At 37.5% G+C, this 13,014-nt stretch overlaps 1 protein-coding gene across 2 annotated transcripts in view; it reads right to left on the bottom strand.

Moving 5' to 3' along the window:
• Nucleotides 1-6,840: 6,840 nt before the first annotated feature.
• The window catches only part of SNX12 (sorting nexin 12), an 86,119-nt gene continuing 79,945 nt past the window's right edge, over nucleotides 6,841-13,014 (bottom strand). Inside the window, exon 6 of one of the 2 annotated variants that reach the window (XR_006339810.1) lies at nucleotides 6,841-6,946. The gene's annotated coding sequence lies outside the window, so the exon portion shown is untranslated. The remainder of the gene's footprint in view (nucleotides 6,947-13,014) is intronic. The other variant, XR_006339811.1, reaches the window with a different exon arrangement.

The following is a 13,014-nucleotide window of genomic DNA, read 5'->3' as shown; positions in this document are numbered from 1 at the left end:
GACAGTGACTGCAGCCATGAAATTAAAAGACACTTGCTCTTTGGAAGAAAAGCAATGACAAACCCAGGCAGCATATTAAAAAGCAAAGACATCAGTTTGCCAACAAAGGTCCATCTAGTCAAAGCGATGGTTTTTCCAGCAGTCACGTATGGATGTGAGAGTTGGACTATAAAGAAGGCTGAGCACCAAAGAATTGATGCTTTTGAATTGTGGTGCTGGAGAAGACTCTTCAGAGTCCCTTGGACTGCAAGGAGATCAAACCAGTCAATCCTAAAGGAAATTGATCCTGAATAGTCACTGGAAGGACTGATGCTGAAGCTGAAGCTCCAATACTTTGGCCACCTGATGTGAAGAGCTGACTCACTGGAAAAGACCCTGATACTGGGAAAGATTGAGGGCAGGAGGAGATGGGGGTGACAGAGGATGAGATGGCTGTATGGCATCACTGACTCAATGAACACGACGAGTTTGAGCAGACTCTGGGAGATAGTTGGGACAGCAGCCTGGCATGCTGCAGTTCATGGGGTCACAAAGAATCAAAAAAAAAAAATTAAAAAAAAAAAAAAAAAGAATCAGACACAACTTAGTGACTAAACAACAACAACAACAGTTTTTTGCAGAATTATTCACAACAGCCAAGATATGGAAACATTCTAGGTGTCCATTGACAGATGAATGGATAAAAAAGTTGTGGGATACACACACACACACATATATGCACATACATACAATGCAATATTCAGCCATAAGAAAGAAGGAAATTCTGCCATTTGAAACAACATAGATGAACTTTAAGGGCATTATACTAAGTGAAATAAGTCAGACAAAGACAAATATAGTATGCTGTCACTTATATGTGGAATCTAAAAAAACTGAACTCATAGAAACAGAGAGCAGAATGGTAGTTTCTAGGTGCTGGGGAGTAGAGGAGAAGGAGAAATGTTCAAAGGGTACATAATTTCAGTTATAAAATAAATGATGAGTATCTAATGTACAGGACTGTGACTGTGATTAAAAATATTGTATTATATACTTGAACATTGCTAAGAGAGGATCTTAAATATTCTCACCAGAAATGGTAATTATGTGGCTGGTGGTAATAATTTTACAATATATATGTGTATAAAATCAATATGTTTAGAGTATTTGTGAGAGGAAGTACATGTATATTATGAAAAGAGACCTTGTATGCCAAGTTAAAGAATTTGAACTTTATCCTGTAAGTATAGAAATAATGTTTTTGTAGTTGAGGTAAAGTTTTCATAACATAAAAGTCACTGTTTTAACTATTAAGGTGTACAAATTCAGTAGCTTCTAGTACATTCATATTGTTGTGCAACCATTACCACTAAGTCCAGAACATTTCATCATTCAAAAAGAAACTATGTGCCTATTAAGCAGTCATTCCTCATTGCCCTCTTAACCCCCCAAGCCCCTGGCAACCACTAATCTGATTTCTGTCTCTAAGAATTTTCCATTTTAGATATTTCATATAAATGGAATCATACAGTGTGAGGCTTTTTCTGTCTGGGTTTTTAAACTTAAGACTTTGTTCTCTTCATCCTTGTTGTAGCATGTATCAGTACATCATTCATTCATTCTTTTTTTTTTTTTTTTGCTGAATAGTGTTTCATTGTATGGCTATACCACATTTTGCTTATCAGTCAATGGATATTTGGGTTATTTCCATTTTGGGGCTATTATGAATAATGCTGTTATGAACATTCATGTACAAGTATACATTGGAAAGCCTATTTTCAATTCTCTTTGATAATATATCTAGAAGTAGAACTGCCAAGTCATATGATAATTCTGTGTTTAACTTTTTGAGGAACTGCAACAGAGACTTTTAAGCAAAGTAATGAACAGTAGGATAGGAGCTATAGCAAAGTATAGAAGAAAGCTGGAATGGGAAAGAAACAGGAGGCAGGAAGACCACAGGCATGACTATTGTAATAGTCTAATAAGAGTAGAATAAGGGTTTAGATTTCCCTGGTGGCCCAGCGGATAAGATTCTGCCTGCCAATACAGGGGACATGGGTTTGATCCCTGATCCCTGATCTGGGAAGATCCCACATGTAGTGGAGCAACTAAGCCTGTGCTCCACAATTACTGAGCCTGTGCTCTAAAGCCCGTGCATAAGCCACAACTACTGAGCCCACATGCCACAACTACTGAAGTCCACATACCCTAGAGCCCATGCTCTGCAACATGAGAAGTCACTGCAATAGAAGCCCGTGTACCACAACAAAGAGTAGCCCCTGATCACCGCAACTAGAGAAAGCCTGCACACAGCAATGAAGACCTAGTGCAGTAAAAAAAAAGTCTGTCACACACACATACACACAGATTAAAAAGAGACTAGAGAAAAGGCAAAATAATAATGTGTGTATAATGTTCAGGATAAGGAACAGGGATAAGTCAAGAAGATGACACTGAATTTGCTAGCTTAAAAAAACAGATGGATGGTGACATTAACTGAAATTTAGAACAAAGGAGAGAGAAGAAACTTAAAAAAGGTAGTAGAGCATAGTGGTTAAAATTATTGGCTCAAAAAAAAAAATTATTGGCTCTAGAGCCAGACTGCTTAGGTTTAAATTCAGACATAGCCACTTACTAGCTGTGTGACCTTGGACAGGTTACTTACCATTCCATGTATCAATTTCCTCATCTAGAAGATGAATATAATATGCAACTTCATCAAGGTATTGAGAAAATTAAAATGACTTAAAATATATAAAGCACCAAGAATAGTATTGAGCATGTAGTAAGTGCTCAATATCATCTAGTAGTGTGTTATTTTTTGTAATGATTTCAATCTTTTTAATTTATAAAGATTTGTTTTGTGTTCTAACATGTGGTCTCTCCTGCAGAATGTTCCCCATGCACCAGAAAAGAATGTGTATTTCTGATGTTGTTGGGTGGGATGTTCTATATATATGTCTGTTAAGTCTAGTTGGTTTCTTGGTTTTTTATTTGCATAATATTTGGTACTTACATAAGAACATATAACATATGAAGCATATGGTAAAAATCCATGAATTCACCACTCCCCTTGAGCACGAGAATGTCATACACCCTCACTCTCCCCAAAACACACCCCTGTACCATCCCCATAGGGGAGGATTGTGGCCATTGTGTTGATTCCCTTGCTTTCCTTCATAATTATAGCACATATATATAAATCCTATGAAATGTATATTTAGTATTGAGCTTTATTAAAATGGCATCATATTGATAAACTTCCAAACCCTGCATTTATTCTGCACTGTATGATAAGAGTCCAGGGTGATATCAGGGCTGTGGTCCCTGTTTCACTGACTTGACATTGAGGTATAGTCATCCCTCAGTCCTTTATCCATCTTTCTGTAGGTTGGCTTTTGGGTGGCTTGCAGTCTTTTGCTCACCTCCATCTCCTGATTTCTCTGTATTCCACTCAAGAGCAACCAAAATATAACAGACTAAGGGTACAGAGACGCCCAATGAGGCCACCTGGTAGGATGACACCCCCCAATTATGCCCATACCCTTGGAAAGGAGGGCCTGATACTGTTGATGATGATGATATTATTTGAGGTGAATAATCTAAGTTTTAGATGCTAAGTTTGAAACATTCAGGGAAGAAGAGTCCAGTACAGAGTTAGAAAAAATAAACTGAATTTTGAAAAAAAAAAAAGAAGTATTTAAAGCCATTAGTATACATAAGACTTCTTACAGAGAATGTATAAGATAAAAAAAGAAAAACCAAGGATAGAAGATAGAAATCTTCTTTCTGGGCTATTTCTTAACCCATCTTCTAAACATTCCCTTGGGTACTAACATTAACCTGTTCCTCTTATAATCTCCGTAAGCAATCTCATATATCCCCATGCTTTTAACCATTAGCTAAGTGCTAGTAGTTCTTAAATCTCTACTTCCTACGTTCACCTCTCCTCTGAGCTAGAATTCTTAGATCTCATTTCTGAATAACTGCATCTTCTTGAATTCCCTAAACATGAACTTATTGTCACTCTGAACTTATTGTCACTCTGACAACCAAACTTGTTCCTCCTGTATTCCTTATCTCAGTCAATGGTACCATTTTACTCAAGTCAAGCCAGAAACCTGGAAGTCATCTTTTATTCAACAACGCCATCACCAATATATACATATCTTAGTTCCCACTAAAGTTGTGTTCTACTCTTATAAAGATCTCTAGAATCTATCCTCTCCAACTCTAAAATTGGCCTAGTTCTTGCCCTTGCCATCTTGTATATGGTATATCTATTATGTACTCACTAGTCTCCCAGCCTTGGATCTTGGCCAATAACTATTTCATTCCCACCTACCACATAGCCACCATTATTATCCGTTTAAAACTAAATTCTATTTTCTTAAAACCTACTTGAAGTACTATAAGACTCTTTTCCAATAACCACAGCAACTGATAGAGGTTAGCAGTCCCCATCAGCCCTAGCCTCTACCTGCTTATCCTCATCTTTAGTCACTCACCATTTCATACTTCTCAGTGCTATTCAAAGTTCATCAAAGGAGCGGGACTTCCCTACTGGTCCAGTGGCTAAAACTCTGTGCTCCCAATACTGGGGGTCTGGGTTTGATCCCTGGTTATGGAACTATATTGCACATTCCACAACTATGAGTTTGTATGCCATAACTAAAAAGATCCTGCATGCTACAACTAAAGAAAGGAAGAATTAGAAAATATAAATGAGACCAATCACAAGTAATCAAATTGAAACTGTAATTAAAAATCTTTCAATGAACAAAAATCCATGATCAGATGGCTTCACAGGTGAATTCTATCAAACATTTAGACAGGAGCTAATACCTAGCCTTCTCAAAAAAATTGCAGAGGGAGGAACACTCTCAAATTCATTCTATGAGGCCACCATCACCCTGATACCAAAACCAGACAAACATATCACAAAAAAAGAAAATTATAGACCAGTATCACTGATGAACATAGAGGCAAAAATCCTCAACAAAATACTAGCAAACTGAATCCAACAACACATTAAAAGAATCGTATACCATGATCAAGTGGGATTTATCCCAGGAACACAAGGATTCTTCAATATATACGAATCAATCAATGTGATATACCATATTAACAAATTAAAGAATAAAAACCACATGGTCATTTCAACGGATGCAAAAAAACTGACAAAATTCAACACCCATTTATGATAAAAACTCCAGAAAGTAGGCATAGAGGGAACCTACCTCAACATAATAAAGGCCATATAAAACAGACCCACAGCAAACATCATTCTCAATGGTAAAACTGAAAGCATTTCCTCTAAGATCAGGAACAAGACAAGGATATCCACTCTCACCACTCTTATTCAACACAGTTTTGGAAGTCCTAGCCATGGCAATCAGAGAAGAAAAAGAAATCCAAATTGGAACAGAAGTAAAACTGTCACTGTTTGCAGATGACATGATACTATACATATAAAATCCTAAAGATACCACTCGAAAACTACTAGAGCTCATCAATGAATTTAATAGTTGCAGGATACAAAAATACACAGAAACCTCTTGTACATCCTATACACTAACAACAAAAGATCAGAAAGAGAAATTAAGGGAACAATCCCATTTAACATTGCAACAAAAAGAATAAAATAGCTAGGAATAAACCTAACTCAAGGGACAAACCTACCAAAAGAGACCTGTACTCCAAAAACTATAATACACTGATGAAAGAAATCAAAGACAACACAAACAGATGGAGAGAGATACCATGTTCTTGGATTAGAAGAATTAATATTGTGAAAATGACTATACTACTCAAAGCAGTCTACAGATACAATGCAATTCCTATCAAATTACCAATGGGATTCTTCACAGAATAAGAACAAAACATTTTATAATTTGTATGGAAACACAAAAGACCTTGAATAGCCAAAGCAATCTTGAGAAAGAGAAACGGCTAGAGGAATCAGTCTCCCTGACTTCAAACTATACTATAAAGCTACAGCAATCAAGCGGAGAAGGCACTGGCAACCCACTCCAGTACTCTTGCCTGGAGAATCCCATGGACAGAGGAGCCTGGTAGGCTGCCGTCTATGGGGTTGCACAGAGTCAGACACGACTGAAGTGACTTAGCAGCAGCAGCAGCAGCAGCACAGTAATCAAGAGAATATGGTACTGGCACAAAAACAGATATATACATCAACTGTACAGGTTAGAAAGCCCAGGGATAAACCCATGCACCTATGGTCACCTAATCTATGTCAAAGAAATCAAGAATATATTAACACAATGGACAAAAGACAGCCTCTTCACTAAGTGGCCCTGGGAAAACTAGACAATTACATGTAAAAGAATGAAATCAGAACATTCTCTAACACCACACACAAAAATAAACTCAAAATGGATTAAAGACCTAAATGTAAGACCAAATACTCAGGATGGGGGACACATGTACACCCATGGCTAATTCATGTCAATGTATGGCAAAACCACTACAATATTGTAAAGTAATTAGCCTCCAATTAAAATAAATAAATTAATTTTAAAAATTCTTAGAAGAAAACATAGGCAAAACACTGTTTAACATAAATCACAGCAAGATCTTTTTAGACTCACCTCCTAGAGTAATGAAAACTTTAAAAAATAATAAACAAATGGGACCTAATTAAACCTAAAAGCTTTTTCATAGCAAAGGAAACCATAAACAAGATGAAAAGACAATCTTCAGAATGAGAGAAAGAATTTGCAAATGAGGCAATGGACAAAGGATTAATCTCCAAAATACATAAACAACTCATGAAGCTCAATATTAAAAAAAAAATTAAAAATGTGCAGAAGACCTAAATAGACATCTCTCCAAATATGTTCCTTTTTTCTTCTTTTAGTTTCTTCACTTGTTGTTTGATGATTTTCTTAAGCAGTGTTTGTGTTCAGGGGCTTCCCTGATGGCTCAGTAGTAAAGAATCCACCTGCAATACAGGAGACACAGAAAACAGGGGTTTGATCTCTGGGTCAGGAAGATCCCCTGGAGGAAAGCATGGCAACTCACTCCAGTGCTCTTGCCTGGAGAATCCCATGGACAGAGGAGCCTGGTAGGCTACAGTCCATGGGGTCACAAAGAGATGGACACAAATGAGGTGACTGAGCACATATGCATGTTTGTGTTCCTTTCTCTCTAGTTTTTGTGTATCTATTGTAGGTTTCTGATTTGTGGCTAACATGTTGTTCATATATGTTAACCTATGTATTTGTTTTTAAACTGGTAGTCATATTTCACTACAAAAATTTTCTAAGAGATCTACATTTTTTTACTCCCCTCTCTCACAGTTTTGTATTTCTGCTGTCATATTTTACATTCTTATGTTTATTCCTTAATGGTTTGTTAAAGCTGATTTTATAATTTTTCTTTTTAAATCTTAGTTACAGCTTATTTAACCACTGAAAGGTTGATCCAGAGCCCTTACTATATGTTTGCCTTTACTAGTAGGACTTTTCCTTTCCTATAGATCCTTAACTTCTTGCTGTAGTCCTTTCTTTGCAACTTAGAGAAGATCCTTTAGCATTTCTTTTGGGGTCAGTTTAATACTGATGAACTCTTTTAGTTTTGGCTTGTCTGAGAAGTTCTTTATCTCTCCACCAGCTTTGAATGATCTTGCTGGGCAGAGTATCCTACTTTGTAGAGTTTTCCTATTCAAGCCTGCAAAGCTTCTGCAGAAAAATCAGCTGATAGCTTTCTGGAGGTTCCCTTGTATATGACTTTATTTTTCTCTTGTTGTCTTTATAATTCTCTTTCAACTTTTACCATTTTAATTATGATATGTCTTGGTGTGGGTCTGTTTGGGTTCATCTTATTTGAGACCCTCTGTACTTTTTGTACCTGGATATCTGTTTCATTCAGGTTCATGGATTTTTTTTTAGCCATATTTTCTTTTTTTTTAAGTTTTATTTATTTATTTTTTGCATTTTCAAGTATGAATTTAATCAGTACAAAAGGAATGTCATTACCTATCTACCTAGCCATCTAATTTATCTTACTTGAAAAAGAAAGCTAGCTAATCTTTATCACATGAAAATATAATAGATAATACAGCCATTAAATCTCCTTTGATATTTATGAAGACTGCATAATCTGGGGCCTTGTCCAGTCTATCTTATCAAAATCTCCAGGGAGAACCCCGAGAACTTTCCTTTCTTTACAAATAATTCGAATAAGTTCAGGAATTTTGGTACTTGTACCACTAGCAGCAGCAGAAGGGAGGAGGTACAGAAGATACAAGCTGTGAGGAAATATTTTGTTCTTTCTGCTCCTTTTCCTCTCATGTTCATTCAAGTTGCACGGGAAGTTTCTCCATAAGATTTATGACAGCTTGTTCTCTTCCTTTCTTATAGGTTTGCAGTCAGTGTCCCTTCAACGGCTGGATTCTGAGACTGGATGAAGCATGGAGCCTTTATATTGTTAGCTTGGGCATCATTATCTAATTATATTTATGAGAATATTTTGAGAGGTAGTTAAGTATGTAATATCTGAAGATTATTTTTATGCAATTCTATGTAGTATCATATAGTGATTAAGAATGACATTTAGAGTCAAGCAAACATAGCTTTGAATTTTAGTTCAAAGTTTCGGTGTCTTCCCCTCAAAATGAGTATATTAATACTTCTACAAGATTGTCTGACACTTAATAAATGTACACACTGCTAAACTTAAAATAGATAACCAACAAGGATCTACTGTATAGTATAAGGAATTCTACTCAGCTTTCTATAATAACCTAAATGGAAAAAGAATTTTTAAAAGGATACATGTATATGTATAACTGATTCAATTTGCTGTATGCCTGAAACTAATACAACTTTGTGAATCAACTATGTTATTGCTCCTGTTTAGTCACTCAGTCATGTCCAACTCCCTTGTGACTCCCATGGACTGTAGCCTGCCAGACTCCTCTTTTAATGGAATTTCCCAGGCAAGAATACTGGAGTGGGTTGCCATTTCCTTCTCCATAGCCATAGTTTCATCAACTACATTTTTGACACCTTTCTCTCACTCTTCTCCTTTTGAGACTCCTTTAATGTGGATGTTGGTATGCTCTATTTTGTCCCAGAGGCCTCTTAAACTGTTCTTATTTAATTTTTTTCTTTTTGCTGTTCTGACTTTGTGATTTCCATTACTCTATATTCCAGATCACTTACACATTCTTCTGTATCACTTAGTCTACTGTTAATTCCTTCTAGTGTGCCTTTCATTTTAGTTGTTATATTCTTCAGTTCTGACAGGTTCTTTTTATATTTGTTAGTCCCTTATTAACATTATCACTGTGTTCATCTATTCTTTCCTCAAGTTCAAATGCTTTGAACTCTTTACCTAATAAATTTTCTGTTTTATTAGTTGTTTTTTCAAGGTTTTTAAAATTGTTCTTTGGTTTGAAACAAATTCCTCTGTCTTCTGATTTTAACTTTCTCTGTGTCTATGAAATTAGGTGAAACAGTTGCCTATCCTGGTCTTGAAGACATGTCCTTGTATGGGCACATCTTTATATAGTCTACATGTGCCCAGTGGCTTTGGTGGGAGAGTTGGACCTGAAGTGAGCACAGGTCATATCTTCCCCTCAGGTTTGATGGCAGTTATCACCTTGGTGGGAGGTGGGACTGGAGACGGAGGGGTTAGGGCCAGAGCCGGGACTTCTCCTATGCTCAGTGGCCAGTACTAGGGACAGGGTTGGGTCTCAGGGTGCTAAAACAGAAGCGCTGAGGGTTAGGTCTGAACTGATTCTGTTCCCTCTAAGTATGTTCTCTCCCTACTCCTGGCAACAGCACCTTCTTTCCCAAAAGGTAGCAATGCTGGAGCAAGAGGTGCTGACCCAGGCTCCCAGTATGGGCCACAGCATGTGCTGGGACCATCCCAGCACACCAGTCAGAGTTCCAGACTGCTCCTGATCTGCTACTCCTATGAGCACCAGTAAGGCTGCCCTCACACCATTCAGATTCAGATGCAGTGCCGGGTATGAGCCATCTCTGTCCCCACTAAGTGTGCACTTTCCTTGGTAATAGCAGCCTTTGTCCTAGTGCAGAGCTGTGCTGGAGAAGTTAGTCAAGCCAGAGCCAGTGCTTAGTATGGGCCAGTGCACAGGAAGGCAGTCCTAGCACGTCAATTAGAGCTCCAGACCGCTTCTGATCTACCACCCCCACAGGCACCAGTAATGGCTGACCTCACCACATGCAGGTGCAATGCTCATGCTAAGCCAGCTCTGTTCCCACCAAGTGTGTACTCTGCTCAGCAACAGCAGCCTTCATACTCGTGGGGAAGCTGTGCCAGAGTTAGAGGGGTCGGGGAAAGGACTGGGATGGTCATGGGAAACTGGCCAAAGCCCCAGGCAATTTCAGTCTGAGTCTTCCACCTTATTCCCAGGAGTAAGCAAGCATGTGCATTCTATTTATGAGTGGAGTCTGGGTTTCTTACAGCCCTCCTGAAGTACCACTGGTTTTCAAACCATCTAAGGGGGCTCATTATTTCCGGTATCTGACCCCTGGGTTGAGATACCCGGTATGTGGTTCAAACCCTTCACTCCCCAGGGAGGATCTCTGAGTGATATCCTCCTCCTCTCCTGTGTTCCCTCCTGGAGGCACAGGTCCTGACCTGATTGCTCTTCTCCCTCCCTAACTGACTCTGTATGGCTCTTTCTTTACAGGCTTGATTATAGAAGAAACTTTCTGCCTGTCTCCAGCTTGTTTTCAGTGAGCATTACTCCACAGGTAGATCTATTTTTGATGTGTTTGTGCGGGATGTGAGCTCAGCATCTTCCTACTCTGCCATCGTGATATCCTCCCTACAGGAGAAACACTTTATATCAAAGATACAAAGAGGCTGAAAATAAAAGGATGGAAAAATATATACCATGCAAATAGCAGCCATAAGAAAGCTGCACTGGATATACTAATATCAGATAAAATAGACTTTAAGAATAAAGTGTTTCTAGAGATAAAAAGGGACATTTTATAATGACAAACACATCAGGAATATATAATAATTATAATATATATGTACCTAACAACACAACCCCAAAATATGTGAAGCACACATTGACAGAACTGAAGGGAAAAAATAGAGAATTCAATAATAATACTTGGAGACTTCAATATTCCACTTTCAATAATGGCTAGAACTACAAGACAGACGATTAACAGGGAAACTGAAGACTTACATAACATTATACACAAACTAGACCTAATAGACATCTATAGAACAACATGTCCAACAACAGAAGAATATACATTCCTCTGAAGTACACAAGGAACATTCTCTGGGATAGACTATATGCTAGGCCTCAGTAAACTTTAAGTGACTGAAATTGTACAAACTATATTCTCCAATCACAATGGAGTGAAATTAAAAATTAAGTAACAAAAAAATTTGGAAGAATTAACAAATATGTGGAAATTAAACAATGCACTCCTGGAAAAGCAAGGGTTTAAAAGAAGAAACCATAAGGGGATTTAGAAAATACTATGAGATGAATAAAAATTCAAACACAACATACCAAAACTTATAGAATGCCACTAGAGCAGTACTTACAAGAACTGTATAGACATAGATGTTAACATTAAAAAAAGAGATTGCAAATCAGCAACCTAACCTTCCATTTGAAGACAGTGGGGGGAAAAGAGTAAACTAAACCCAAAGGAAATGAAAAGAAAGAGTAAAGATTAGAATGGAAACAAATAAAATAGAGACTAGAAAAACATTATAGAAAGTCAATGAAATTAAAAGGTTAAATCTTTGAAAAGATGAACAAACCTACTAAAGCTTTAGTTAGATTGATGAGGAAAAAGTGACTCAAATTACTAAAATCATAAATGAGAGGATTTCTCTGGTGGTCCAGGGGCTAAGACTCTGCGTCCCCAATGCAAGGTGCCTGGGTTCAATCCCTGGTCAGGGAACTAGATCCCACATACTATAACTAAGAGTTCACATGCCGCAACTAAATATTACACATGCTGCAACTAAAAGATCCTGCATGCTGTAGCAAAGATCAAAGATCCCAAGAGCTGCAACTAAGACCTGGTACAGTCAAATTACTTTTTAAAAAAGAAGTGAAAGTGGAGACTTCACTACTCGCATTAAAAATACAAAAATGACTACTAGGGAATGCTATGAAAAACTGTATGGCAACAAATTAGATAACCTAGGTGAAATAGACAAATTCCTAGAAAGACACAAAGTAACTAAAATTACTCAAGAAGAAATAGAAGATTTTTTATTCTAATATTTTAGTTTATTTTTTGATGTTCATATTCTTCAAAAAAATTTTGTTTAATTGAAGGATAATTGCTTTACAGAATTTTGTGGTTTTCTGTCATACATCAACAAGAACCAGCCATAGGTACACCCATGTCCCCTCTCTCCCAAACCTCCCTCCCAAACTTCCCTCCCATCTCCCTCCCCATCCCACCCTTCTAGGTTGTCACAGAGCCCCTGTTTGTGTTTCCTGAGTCACACAGCAAATTCCCATTGGCTATCTATTTTACATATGGTATTGTAAATTTCCATGTTACTCTCTCCATACATCTCACCTTCTCCCTCCTCCCCTCCCTTCATGTCTGTTTCTCCATTGCTGCCCTGAATATAAATTCATCAGTGCCATCTTTTTAGATTCCATAATATGCGTCAGTATATGATATTTATATTTCTTTTTCTGATTTACTTCACTCTGTATAATAGGTTCTAGGTTCATCCACCTCATTAGAACTGACTCAAATACGTTCCTTTTTATGGTGGAGTACTATTCCATTGTATATATGTACCACAGCTTCTTTATCCACTCATCTGTCAATGGACAACTAGGTTGCTTCCACATCCTAGACCCTGAATAGCCAAAGCAATCTTGAGAAAGAAGAACGGAGCTGGAGAAATCAACCTTCCTGACTTCAGACTATACTACAAAGCTATAGTCATCAAGACAGTATGATACTGGCACAAAAACGGAAATATAGACCAACAGAACAAGATAGAGAACCCAGAGATAAACTCACACACCTA

This window comes from Cervus elaphus, chromosome X (genome assembly GCF_910594005.1).
Source record: "Cervus elaphus chromosome X, mCerEla1.1, whole genome shotgun sequence".
Lineage (NCBI taxonomy): Eukaryota > Metazoa > Chordata > Mammalia > Artiodactyla > Cervidae > Cervus > Cervus elaphus.
This window is presented reverse-complemented; position numbering and strand designations above follow the sequence as displayed.